The sequence below is a fragment of the Ictidomys tridecemlineatus genome, chromosome 13 (assembly GCF_052094955.1).
Source record: "Ictidomys tridecemlineatus isolate mIctTri1 chromosome 13, mIctTri1.hap1, whole genome shotgun sequence".
NCBI lineage: Eukaryota > Metazoa > Chordata > Mammalia > Rodentia > Sciuridae > Ictidomys > Ictidomys tridecemlineatus.
In genome coordinates, this window is record NC_135489.1 from 29,141,649 (window position 1) to 29,156,814 (window position 15,166).

Genomic DNA, 15,166 nt, shown 5'->3' on the forward strand with positions numbered 1-15,166 from the left:
GAAAACATTAAATATTAGTAATGTAAAATCATTATTCCCAAATCATACAACTAGTGAATAAAGCAAAACAAAAGAAAACAAAAAACTAAGTTCATATTTATTAAAAAAAAACAAAACAGATTTTTTCTGTTCATTTTAGTACAAGCCCACTGTCACTTTCTCCATTCTATATGGTCATTAACTTAGTTAATATCTAAAATTAAAAAAGAACCATATTTTAATTTTGAAATATAGCTTTACTAAAATATGGGCAGAGAAAATCCAGATGATAAATACACATTTTTTATTAAAATATACAATTCCTAAATTTTGGAAAAGTTCTTTTTATTCAACCAAGATTGTTGCTATTCTAATTGGTAATGCAACCCTCACACACGATGTTTCCTTAGTGTGTGAGACAGCTTAAAAAAACCTAAAGTACACGTACATCTATCTTGGAATAACCTAGAAATCACAGAACTCAGCCAACTAGAGACCTTCCAGCTGTTTTCATATATAAACTAATCTGACTTTCATTTCTTTCCCACTGACTTTCTTCTATGAGGTGTATTTTTTCATGATATTATATTGTTTTTTTCCTCCTGAGGCACCAGCAATAATACATTCTTTATTTTCTGAGAGCACAAATTTCAAACAATTTCTTTTTGTCATTAACTTTCATTTTTATCAATTTAACAAATTTAGAAACTACTAGTAATCTAAAATGTTTAAAATCATATGTCATATACATATTTTCATGTAAAATAATCAGTAAATGATGAATATAATATAGACTTTTACTCTATGAAATACAGAGTAACAAGAATAGTTTTGTAAAATGCTCTGCATAAACAAACTCCAATTATTTATTGTCCTGAGAAACAAAACTGGTTAAAAATGAGATATACAGCTAATCCCAGAGGAAAAATAAATAATTTTAAGAAGTTATTATAATAATATAAATAAAAAATAATGTGGGCTTGAATTAGCCCAGAGGCAGTAATATTGAGAGGGAGTAAAGAAACATTGTGCATCTGGAATTTCTCACATTTTAGAGATATTTGTGTATTTGAGTATGGAAGAGGAGGGTGACTAGGACAATCTGGAATTTCTGAGCTGAGTGACCCAGCATGACAAAACCACTATAGTGCAGCAATAAGAAGGCTGAGGGTTAACCCAGCTCCAAGATTCAAACCCAGATATTTGGCAGTTGAATGACTGGCTTAATGATTCCAATTTGTCTAAAGAAAATCATTCAGGCTACTAGAGCAAAAACCCCTAACTGCCAGATATTCATTCAAGTGTTCTTTTTGATAACTTTGATTTATAAATCAAGTAAAAATGGGAGAAACAGCAGGTAGGGATATGTGTGTGTGTGTGTGTGTGTGTGTGTGTGTGTGTGTGTGTGTGTGTGAATTGCATGCCTATTGAAGACTGCTGGTGAGGTTAAGACAGCAGATTGTAAGCATATTTATGTCTTTTCTAGTCTTCTCTGTTTTAAAACCTGAAATGTATGATGTACTTTAGAAAAGTTTGATCTGTTTATCATCACTTCATTTTACATTGGCCTACAGAATAGTTAATTTTTGAAGAACCTTCTTTCATATGGTGCAGATGACATGTCCCACAATATTGTACAGGTGTCATTGCTAATAAAAACCAATTACCATTGTGGTTTCTGTATTTTTTCTAAAGTAGGAATAAAGAAAGTGGACTGGAATCCAGAAATCTGACTGAAAATTTTAGCATTCAGCTCTGCATATCAGTGTATTGATACGACAAGTCCTGACAGGTACCATCGACATAGTAGTACTAGTCCTCCAAAGGTTGCTTTTGGTTATACCTCTACAAGTGTCCAAGAACAGTCTATGAACTATTGATTTCAGCATTGTTTGTAAGAACAAAAGGTTAGAATCATTGCAATACTTCTATATGGTTTTAAAAGTATAAAAGATTAGGGAATCTCTTTACTACTTCATAGGTAAGTAAGTGCATTGCTAAGCAAAAGCAATGAGAAACAAAAAGAGTATTTAACATCTTTACACAGATGCATGCACACAAACACACATAGAGGCTAGTGTATGCATTAAAATTCTGAAAACATTAACAAAAACTAGTAACATTTATTTGCATATTGGGGACTGGAAACTGGGTTGATAGAAAAAAAATTGCAATGAAACCTTTTTTATATCTTCAGGCATTGAAAGTTGTGAATATAGTATCTGTTAGTAAATAAACTTTGGTTTTCTACTGGCTAGACAAAAGTTTTTTTTTTTTTTTCTAATTCAAAAGGAAACGTTAACCTGCTCAATTTCTCCTTTGTTTTTTAAATTTTTAAGCACTTTTTAAAAGTCAATCATACCATTTCTACTTAAGATGCTGTTAATAGACACACCAGACTTTGTCTTCTAAGCAGTTACCCGGTAAAGTTGTGTCTGCTTGTACTTTCTACAGTATGCAGTTCTGGAACCAAATAATATAATTTGATTTATTTCTTTGCTAGCTTTACCACTTACAATATATTAAAAGCTCTTCCCTCTCCTGTAGCATCTGATTTTTATTATGGTCAAAAGTGACAGTACTTGAAGCAAAACTCCATATAAGAAGGCAAAATTCATGCAATAATAATTAATGTATTTAGTATGTTTCAGAATTGATGAGAAATGCATATTGCCTATTTATCTCAAGTAAATTACATTATATATTTTTTACAGAAAAAAAAAACAAGTGTTTTCCTTAATTTACTGTTTGAAATCATAAAGATAGCAAATTAAAGAGTGAAGGTGAAAGATTAGGTCTAATTTCAAGTCAGTTTTCTACTGGCTTTATAAGATAGTTACAAGCCTTGTTCCACAAGTAGAGCATTCACAAGACTCTAAAATGGGTGGAAAAAATAGAAAAGCACACAGAAATTGCAACTCTTAAACAGAGCTTTATTCCATTCAGGGGGAGGTGGAAAACAGACATAAAATACCCTCTGAGCAAGACTTTTTTCTTGGATTCATTTTCACCTTGTCGATCTCAAGTGTCCATAGGTGTTCCCTTCACCCTGATCTCTATCAATTTACTTTCAATGTCTTTAACTGGAATCTCTTTTTCTTATTCTACGTACGTTTGACTTCGGAGGCCAAGTCTCATCTCATTGACAGAACCCACCTGGAAGACAGTTCCTAAGTAGGAGGGTGGGGGAAGAAGAATTTTGCATATAAACCAGTATGTTACAAACTAATCAGACATTAAGGATTTTATGTTATGTCTTGGCATTTGCCCCAAATTTAATGCCTTTATTAAAGGTATCTGCATCTTACCACCTGAAACTGAACTTTTTAAACTTACGCAAATAAAAGCATATGGAATGATATACATCTGAAACAAAAGTGTTTGGAGGAAAACATTTCAGGCAGGAAACATGTTCCTTCCCTTTGTTGAACCCTGTGAGTTTCTTACTGTGCTACATAAAGGTGTCATCTGAGGAACATGCTTTCAATACTTCTTAGCTTCCATTTCTCTGGCAGCACAGTAAAGTGGCTTGAGATAGATTCTAGAATCACCAGCCATATGAATCTAGACCAGACATTCCAGCACTTGGCCAATCAATGGCATCATCTGATTAATAAGAGATAATGGAAATGCCCACATTGTGTGGTAATTGGGTGGATTAAGAGTATTTTAAAGGCGCCTGGCACAATGTGTAGTAGAAGTTAGTATTCAGAACCATTCTCACTACTTCTTCTGCCTCTCATTACTTCTCATTACTATTGTAAACTTACTATTGTCTTCAATTTGCTTCAGAGCATGCGCCATTCACCGAAGGAGCCAAGAAATTTCATCTGTGTTGTTGCAACTTCTGCTTGGTTTCTTGCTGTATTGTTTACCTCATATCTTTCATGGAATAAATTGGTAAATGCATGAGGAGTAAAGGTAACTGTATTGTACATCATGCAACAGTTATAGAACAGTTATCCACAAAGCTTAGATGGGTCAGATTTCATCCTGACAGTTCTTTATCCTCATCAGTTACACAGACTGTTAGATCTGAAGAAACTTGACCAATCATGTAGTGTAATACAAATACAGAAGAGAACACTGAGGCTGTCTAGTGATCCATTGATGTTAGAAAACTATGGCATTTTCTTTGCTCATAGCCAAAGAACTTTTCTGATAACACAAATGAAATATGCAGAGCCAGACTTGACTCTTGACTCTAATCCATACTGTAAACATCTCTCAGAAAATTGTTTATTTTCCTGAAACAATTTTCTTTACATCTAAAACACATTTGGGGGTGAGGTAAGGTGAGATGGAAGGTCAAGATTCCTTATTAAAAAAAAGTCATGAAATCAGCTGGGTATAATGGCACATGCCTCTAATTCCAGCAACTCTGGAGGTTGAGGAAGGAGTATCCCAAGTTCAAGTTCAGTGTCAGTACCGTAGTGAGGCCCTAAGCAACTTAGTGAGACACTGTCTCAAAATTAAAAAAAAAAAATGAAAAAGGACTTAGCTCAGTGGTAAAGCAACTCTGGGTTTAAGTCTCTACCAAAAAAAAAAAAAAAAGTCCTGAAATTAAGTCCTGCACATAGCAATGTAGTAGTAAATAGAATAAGCAAAGTTATAGCAAACAGGCCACAATACTGCTGCAGCTAATTGTATTGTTTTTCTCAAAAATTCATTTCTTCCTTCCTTGAGTGAAGATGACACAGCCCCACTTCATCCATGCACTCACCTAGGCTTTGGGCTTGTTCCTTACTCTTTAGCAAATAAAGCAAGAGAGGAAGTGATGGTAACACAGAGCTATAATTGTGAGGTCTTAATTGCCTAGGCTCTTGCAAATTCCGCACTGTCATGAGAGCAGCTTGCTCAGATAAAGTCTTTACCTGCAGGCTTAAGCTCACATTATGAAGTCAACAGCAAACAGCCCCCTATCAACTAAGAGTGTGCGGCAAAGCAGCTACTGAACCTCAGTCCGAAATTAATGTGATTAAAATATAAATGCTTGCTGTTCTAAGACATTAAGAATTTAGAGTTCTCAACACAAAAATTCTGAAAAATCCACTGAACAAAAATTCCAGGAGGCTGTTTCTTTCTTATCACATAATCAGAAATAGGATTTTCTGATGAGTGGGCAGCTCTTCTCCAAGTGGGGCTTCCAGAGTTATTGCCTTCTGAGTCCAACTTTTCAATATACGGTATGCAAATCCCCCTTAATATTTAAAAGCCTATGAAATTAGGAAAAGCATGAAGCTTTGAGAATGGGAAGATTTCACGGTCAGGTTTAAATGGGAGCACAACTTTAACCTACTCCTTTGGCTGGAACATAATCCCATGGCCATATCTCACTGATGATGTATAGTTTCTTCAAATAGAAGATAAAATCAGAGAGTAAATGGCTTGCCAGTTTCTGCCATGATAGACTTATAAGTAAGTACCAATTTCCTCTATTTTCATTACAAATTTTCTCCTTTACATTTTAAGAATCAAATCATCCTACATATTGCTAGTAGGGTAGTTTTCCCAAGGTTTTGAGAGGTCTTTTACAATTTTCTGCCAACTCACACAAAATCTGCCTGATACCAATGATATATACATAAATACTCCAACTACAATGACTTGGTATTTAATCTCTGTTGCTGTCCAATGCCAGCTTAACTTTTTCAGCGTATATACCCTCAACTTCATGTATCATCTGCTTAATTTAAATAGAACAATAAAACTTTGGTGGTAAAGGACATCGTTCATGCTGTCATACAGTTTGGTCCAAGTATCATGTTTATAGAGATTGGCTACTCCTTACTTCTAATTAGTAAATTATTACTTTAGATATCCCTAGTGGGCCAGAAAGCCTGGGTATGTACTACGGCTATGTACTGTGGCCTTAGATGTGGGTCACCTCTGCTTCCGGCTGTGGTATGTCATACTGAGGATATGTTAATGAAAGAACAGGTGCAAAAGCAAAATCAGGAAAGAACCAGAGACATTTCACTGACCTTGGTTACTGAATTCAAGCAGTTAGGTACATATGATAAGCTGAAGGATCAGAAAAAGTGTGACACCAGTAAAAGAAAAAAAAAAGGTTAAAGGACTAAGGAAAGACAGTCCTCAGCAAATGCTCTGATCCCAGACATTGATTGCTATTGGTGAGTTTTCTCAGGCTGTTCAGGTCCAAATATGAATAGGCAGGACTATTTGGAGCTGTTAAAGGGAGCATATGCTCATCATCCTTGAATAACAAGACTGATGTTTTAACTTCTATGGAACTTTCCAAGGTAAGTCTCCTTCCATTGAAAATTAATCTTTCTCTTTTGAGTTCACTTTTACCAAATAGTTCCCTTATGTGGTTTGATACTTATTATATTTTATGCTGTTCTTATTTATATATGTGCCATACTTCTCTCTACTAAGTCACTTATTTTGTAAGGTAACACATATTTAAAGTATCAAACATAGTACAAAGTATAGAGCAATAGCTCAATAAATAGCGATCCTGTACCCAAGAGCAAACCAAACTTTTTTGTTTGTTCATTTTTTTACAAAAGAGTTGTTATCATACTGTTTTTCAACAAATCATCAAATAATATGGTAGGGAAGATTAGAAGACCAATAGAAAATGGAATTATTATAAACTATTAATGTAAAATGCCAATGTTCAACTTCCCTCATAGCTTACTTTCCTTATGAATAATGAGAGTGTTTAAACATGAAGCTCTCTGAGATCTAGTATATTCCTAGAATATACTGTTCTTCCATTTGTTATAAAAATTCCCACAAACTTAGTAGCCTGTACAAATACCCATAATAATAACTTTACAAATTCAGGCATCAAAAGTACAAACATAAACCAGAGTCTGTGGCTCACTTCTGCTGTACTCTCATCTACTTGGGAGACTCAGACAAGAGGATCTTAATCCCGAGGCCAGCCTAGGCAATTTAGCAAGACCCTGCCTCAAAATAAAAAGGGTTGGAGATTTAGTTCATGGTACAGTTCCTCTGTGTTCAATGTACAGTACAAAATAAAAGAAAATATACATAGAATGATTCAAATGGATTATCTGCTCAGCATCTCTCAGGACTGAAATCCTGTGGCTAACTGGACTCATATCTTACCTGAAGGCTTAGTCAAAGAGTCAACCCACTTTAATTCTTCTTTAGGGTGCTGGTAAAATTTAGTTTCTTATAGTTACAGAGCTGAGTTCACTGTTCCCTTGACACATCCTATTGAACTTTTTTTTTTTATCAATTGATAAACAACAACTGCATATATTTATGGTGCACAGCAGGATGTCCAGAAATAAGTGGCACACTGAACTTCTCTCATGTTTTTGTTCTCTGACTTCCCTCTCCTGCTTTTAATTTCATGCCAAGTTCCTTTTGCCATGTAATGTAACCACAGGGGTAAAAGTCAGAAGTGAAGATCTTGGGTGTCAAAATCCCACCTGCCAAAGATATGATATTCAAAGAAGAAACTAGAGCTGCACAAAAACAGAATGAGTAGCTTTCAGAAATAATGATTGACCAATAATTGGAGGTTTTCAAAGCAAGAGATATTTTTGAGAGACAGTGTTGAAGCAAATGCTATTAACAACACTGAAAATGAACAATTATCTGTTATGTAACTATGACTTAAACTACTATCTGATTGAATTTTTCTACTGCCCAAGTTAACTCATAGATATGTGCTGTTATAAACAGCCTAGGAAAGGTTAAAAAAACAAGGTAATGTGTGAAAGGCAAACCAATGAGGGAAGAATTCACTCTCTTTTGTCTATTTCCAAAGCTAAGGAGCCCTAACAACATGTCTTTCATAGAGTAACACACAAATGTGTGCTTAATTTATGCCTTTTATTTAATTCATATATCTAAGCCTGACATAAGCTTAAATATTAATGTATGTATTTCAATATAGCTAGCAACCTTGGAAAAGTATGAGAAATGTATTTAGAAATAATGCAAATTAGAAAAAGAAACTCTTCGAAAATATCTGGAATGCTGCTGAATGCAGAATGAGCATCCTCTGGGGATGTTCCAATTTCACCTGCTGTCATCTCTCTCCAAATTACTTCAGAAATGTCATGCCTGGTTGAGTGCTGTATACACAGGTGGCTCTGTATCAATGGAGTTTAATGATGGCATTCGTGAGGAAGAGATAGGAGGAGGAAAGTATCATCTTGGTATATGTGAGTTTTAGTAGAACTACATTAGCAAATATAAAGCACATTATAATAAAACCTCTATCATCTGGAGAGCTATGAAGAAGAAAAAGTGTTCCAGGCACATAAATTTCCTGGTGTGTGGATGTAAAGTTAACCTGAAATTTCCTTGCTTTCATGTTTGCTGAAATACTTTCTAAATTGTATGTGTTCATTTTCTTAGATTAAAAGTTCATGATCATGAAAACTATTGAATTATTGTCTGAGGAATTCTATCATAGATCTTTGTTGGTGATTAAATATAGAAATGAGATAAGTTGTACCTGATTGGATTCAACTGCTTGGAGTCCAACATGTCACAAAAATTGTGTGTGCCAAAGTCATACATGAACTAGCAAATGCATTTGCAATATTGACCTATGTTGGGCCATTTAGTTTCAACATTGAAATGTGATAATTTCAATTCATCAAAGATACTGGTAAGTAAAAGCTTATTTTTCTGTGTCTGTGTATTCTTTCAAGGTGAAAATCAATGTTGATGCTTTTACTATATTCTTTTAATCTTTCTCAGCTCTCTGAAAGTTGTTGAGAGATATATGCACTGTGGATATATGAAAACAGTTTTTATAACTCTATGGGAATAGAAACATTGAAGGAATTAATTCAGAAAACAAAACACTAAGTGGCAGACTGGTTACTAAACCACAACTAAACTTGGAATGTCAGTTTATTTCCTGTTGAAAACACACTGAACTAAATTAATAATTTCCAAACTTGAATTATGCATGCTAAATGACCACACATCCCAATTTTCACAGAAAATATTTGATTTATGCCTGGCCTCACCAAGTAATTAGCATTTGTATTCACTTTCACTTTCAGAAATGTCCCAATGGGATAGCAAATTATAAATGTACCTATTTATAAGCATTGTTGACATGAAAAAACTTATTCCTGGATTCTCAGTGTGCAAATATAAACACACACACACACATGCATATATATACATATATATTTTTTATGATTGTTATTAGAATTAAAAACAAAGAAGTTTATAAATAGGATAAAAACCAACCCACAAAACAAATTCTAATAACCAACTTTTGCTTTTTGTCAGAGATTATCCTGTTTTATTTATTTATATTAAATCACAGATGTTGAATCTAATGGCATAAAAATATAGCTTTGAAATGGGTTCTACATTGCATCTGTAATTTCATTGTTATATTTCTTAATTTATCAATACTACTTGTTCTGAGAATCATTGTCCATTTCCTTTTTTATATAGCCTTTACCAATAATTTCATGACTTTGCTTGATTGTTGAGGAAAATTAGATTTCCCACTTTACCAAATGATAAGTAAGCAATTCATGAATCCAATGTGAAATAAAAATTTACTTTAATACTCTATGAATTTTTCTACTAGTATTCAACTATGTAGTAAATAGGAATTTTGTAAAAGTATTTGTTAATATTGGAAGCACAACATACATTACTAAGTGTTCATGACCTATTGCTAAGAATTGTGACAAGGTGTCTTATCTAAAACATGACTCTGGTTCCCTGACCTCTGTACATTGTTACTAGGGTGAGCCATGCCATCCTGCTCACTGTAGTTCTCCCTCTATGTTCAGTGGAACCACCAGATACTCAGTGTACTATCACATGATGCACTTTGTCTTGGTGGAATTATTATCTCAGGCCCATATGCAAATGAATGCACTAAAGGGAGTGCCTTATTGGGTTATGAATATACCCTGACAAAGAAGAATATGCTCATAATATAGACTATCATTGCAAATAAAAGCACTTGATTAAAACTTCCCACTAGAGACCTCAATAACCTGTCTTAATATGCTTGGGCACCCCCTTGGATGCAAAGGTTGGGAAGCAATCCAATTATAAATTTCAGTTATAGTTAAGGGAAATAATTTAACCTGTGAAAAGTGAATTACAGTACATTTTTTCCATATAAGAAAATCACCTGCTTTCAAATGTTTAAAAAATGATATAAGGATTATTAATATTAAAGACAATTATTTGAAGGTTGTTTTCTCTCATCTAAAAGAAGGTGAATTTTTTAGTTACTATTTCTTAATGCTCTTGACAGTTTTTTTCAGCAAGGGAGACTTTGGAAGGATTTTCAAAAACAAAACAGAAAAGTTACAGAACAACTTTAGGTAAGATAATAAATTTTTGTTGACAGTCTTTGGGAAAATAGAAGTTGTTAAGGAAAGTCACATGTGCAGGAGCGCGTGCGCGTATACACACACACACGCTCGCACTCTCTAGTCCAGCAGTTCAGGTAACCTAAGTTAGCCTTGCCCTTGTTTTCTATTTATGAAATTGCTTTTGACATGTCATATTGTGTGGTGTCAAACACACCATGCAGTGCAAGAAAAGTTGATATAATCAAGAAAATACAGCTTGAAATGCAAAGTGATTTGACAGCTTATATTTTTCAAATGAGTCTTACACCATTTACTTTCCCTTTCCTGTGTATTTGCTTTATTCACCCTTTTCAGAGGCAAATCAATGTTTCAAGTTATAAATAGAACTGCTGTTCCTTTCCAATAATCATTCTTAGAATTTTAATCCTACCAAGTATGACTACTCTGGTCTGTTGAGACCCAATTGAATATGATAGTAAGTCCTCTTATTTATAATAAAAAAATATGACTTTAGAGTCTTTCTCAATCCAAAACTGAAGAGCCTATTTATCATTAAAAAACTGGCATTAATAATGTCTGAACATAATGTGGTGTTTACAAAATTTTCAATATATTTTGAGAAAAGAAGGAAAATATAAATTAGAGAAATATAACCCCTTATAGTAAACCTTAAGTATAATCTCCTTATAAGGCATACAAAGTGAAAAACATATATTACATCAGATGATAAACCACTGTGGGGTTAGGAAATTTTGTGGATATATATGTTTATGCATATGTATATGTACATAAATTTATGTGTATATACATAAAATATATATATGTTTATGTATCATTTTGAGGTGTATCATCATAATATTCTCAAAACTTAAAAAGAAGAAAGATAGGATCTCACAGGCAAATCTTCCTAGGGTATATAATAACTGAGTTGATCTTGAAATAAATGTAAAATTCTCAAAAACCAAAGAGCCATTTGGAACCAATTACTGAACAGTAACTCTTTCATAAACAGCAAAGAAGCAATCATTGGAAGGTTGGGAAGAAAAGTATACACAGTGGAACAAATTATCCTTATTATAAATACTGCAATTATTCTACTATTGTAACTAAATCAGAAACTTTGTAACAATTTTATCTTATATACTCTCAGAATCACTGACTGTGTTCATCAACTTTTCATCACTATAACAAAATGCCTGAGAAGATCAAGGTAAAGGTGGAAGGACTCATTTGGTTCACTGTTACAGAGGTTTCAATGCAGAGTTACTTGGCTCCATTTCTTTGTTCTTGTGGTGAGGGGGAGACATCATGGTAGGGGGCACATGGCAGAGCAAAGCTGCTCACCTCATGGATGTAGAGAGAGAGAGAAGGGAGAAGGCCACAGCAAGATGTGGTTCCCAAGAGCATGTCCCTGAGGACTTACTCCCTTCAACTAGGTCTCTTTCCCTTACTTCCACCATCTCAATTATTCATTCAGCTATGAATCTCTCATGGATGAATCCCCTAATGAAGTCAGAGCTTTCACCATTCAATCACTACTGAAAAGTCCCACCTCTGAACTTTGCTGCTTTGGGACCAATACTTGAACATATGAGCCTTTGGGGGACATGTCCCATCAAAAATATCACAGTGATCGAACACACAAAATTAAAATGCAACAATGAGGAAGATATAAATGCAGTAACACAGAATAAGCACAGCCTTTCAATCAGTAATTTGTCAAGTCAATTAAAACAAATAAAGCTTCCTAAGATGCTTTGATGAAAACGTCTTTGCATTGCCAACCTATTATTTATTGTGTAAAGAGAGCTTATTTAATTCACTGTGCTCTCATCTGGACGTGGTGTATATTATAAACAGGAGGGATTAGTGATTTACAAGGCACAGTTTTCTTTTCCATGGGAGCAGCTGAAGTATTCTTTCAATGTGTCTCTGGCAAACCACAGAGCACTGATTTTTTTTTCTTTCTCTGCCCTTGTTAGAACAGTTGAATCACTCTGTTCCATTCAGTTTGACAAGTTCCCAAGTTTAAGACATACTACAAAGCAAAATCTGGCTCTTGTGAAGCATTTTGGGAAGAAATTTCTCTCTTTTTGAAAGTGTTGAAAACAGGAGCAAAGAGAGGATAAAGGTGAGAAGCAAGCTATATGAAAACGTGTGTGAATCAACCAGCCATGTTCACAGCAGCAGCAAGACAGCTTTCTGGAACTCATAATTCACTCTATTCTTAATGATTAGGGTGTACAAACAATTCTACTTTCAGACTTAATTCACAGTCCATTGCCAGGTCAGAGTCAAATGGGCATTATTACCAAGTTGGAGGAACACCTCTATACCCACTGACTTTCAGAGTGATTCAGGGTTGGTTGGTTACATTTACAAATATTAGCAGATAATCCAGTTTCCATGCCTCCATTGACCACCACCAATTTTGTTCCCTTTTCATTTGATGTGATAACATTCTCATAATCTCTCCTGGATTCTAATCAATCACAACACGGCTGGCTGTCAAGAAGCACTTCCTCAAATCTGAATCAAAATTATAGTAGGGAGAAAGGTAAAATGAATCTGATCCAACTTTCCTACATACATATATGAATATAGCACAGTGACTCTCATCTTCATGTATATCCACAAAACATTAGTTTTTTAAAAAAACTGCCAATAAATACAAGAAAGATTAAGAGTGGAGAAAAGGAAATAGTGGGGAGGGAAAATGGAAGGAAGACTGCAAATACTGGGGACTGAATTAGAGCAAATTATATTCCATGTTTGTATACGATGTCAAATTGAAAACCCAATATTAAGCACAACTAAAAGGAGCTATTTTTAAAAGTTAAAAAGGAAACAAAAAACAAAAATCTCAATGTGTTTTACATTTCTTTGTCCTCTCCATGTGCTCTTGCAGATTTTTCAAAGTTATAGGTGTAGAAGTTGAAAGTGTTGAAATACATCCACAGCCGATGCAGTGCTGGGTGAGAGTTTATGCTCTGAGGCTTCTTTTCCAAATAAGAGAAGGGCACTTTCTCAATCTGTAATACTGTTTCCTGCACAGCTTGACCTTCCCCTACCACGTTTTTCTAACACTTGAAGAAGAAGAAACTCTAAAAAATTGTCCCAGAATGTTTTTGAAGTCTTGGGATCAAGTCAGTGGAAAGTAAAAATCATATCTGGCAGTAACTGCTTTGGAAATTGTGTGGTATTTAAATTAGATATAATAGTCACTCGTTCTAACAATGATGTCCTGACATGTGGTATTCCTAATGCCAGATACACTGATATTCTTTCTTTATTGCACTTTATGTTATGTTATTTTCTTTTGTGAAATAGTTGCATTATTCTTTATGTATTAAGTTCAAATGAGCCCCATATTTCAAGCCTTATCATTCTGAAGCAGCTATCGTTAGTGCATTTTAGATGATATTAAGACACCAGACTGAAATTATTCTGATTTCAGTTATGCTGAATTTCCTGAGATAACCTATCGGACTGCTGTTGAAAATAAAATTTGAATTCTGATTAGTCTTCGCTGCAGTCACTGACTGCATGGTTAAGGGTGTGACATTGCTGTCAGCTGTTCAGAATTCCTCATTGTTCTCTGTTAACAGACTCACAGCCATGAACATGACTGCTTGAATAAGCTAAATGAATGAGGAAGAAAAAAAATGTAGGTTTGTCTGATTTACAGAGTATTTGGATACCAAAAATATAATGCTGTTAGATTCCCGCTCTTCATAGGTGAATATGTGACAAAGTAAAGGAAATCTCCCCACTCTTCACGCAAGACCAGAAATGGTGTCAAATAAAAACAGATCCTGACCGAGGTTAAGCAGTAATTTTATGTTAAAAGGTGGTTGCAATTGGAGGGACACTCGGAACTCAGGATTTGCAAGCCTGTCAAAATCAAACGGAGAAAGGCTTTTTCTTTACAGAAAGGAGCAGTGAGCAGAGTTAGCAGGAACCTTTGACAGGAAATTGGGAAAGTGATGGAGGCCAACAGATAGCATGGTCAGAGTGGGCTGACAGAAAATATTTTTAGCAATGCTCAGCTAATCCTTCAAATGAGATCTTAATAGGGGCTGTTCTGTATTTTATTGCTTGCTCAGGCTGGGGGAAAAGCCGAAGTTCAGGGACCCGTGGGGAATGAAGAAGGCTGACTAAAGTTTGGCCAAGCCAAACCAGTGGGTCACTAACTAATGGGCAATTGTGAGCACTTAGTCAATAGAGTGCTACAAATTCTATTTTTAAATCAAATTTAAACTAAGTCAACAGGTATATTTGAGTGCCTACCAGGTACAGGACATGATACACTGTAAAAAAATGACCCATTCTGACATAATCAACCATGACACTCTCTCATCAGAATTGACCACGGGGAACATGTCACCACTGTACCTTGACCACCCTTGTTTCCTGCACTTGGAAGTTATAGTGGGTGAATGGTGACAAGGCAATGCGAATAAAACAGAGTAAAGATAGATGTGTTCACAAAAATGCCTAAGGGTATTGTTAAGTGTTTTGTGACAGTGAGTTCATTTTCCTTGGTTAAATTTATAAATGTTAATTATTGGCAATAAGATGTTATGGTGCAGGTGGGTGTGGGTGTGCACTCACGCATGTGCGTGCTTTGGGTATGCATGCTTGAAATAATGAGGTGGGCTTGAAAGAGGCAAAGAAGCAAAACTGTGGGGAAAGGACAAATGGTTTAGGGTTGCGTTGAGCATCCCTAAAGTTACATTCTGTTCAGAACATAACGTGAGGACTCAATAAGTAGAACTAATTGCCACGCTCACATATATTCAGGCACAGAAATGACAGGAAAGAACACAAATCAAGAAGCTGGATACCCACTTCCTTCTTAGAACAGCAGG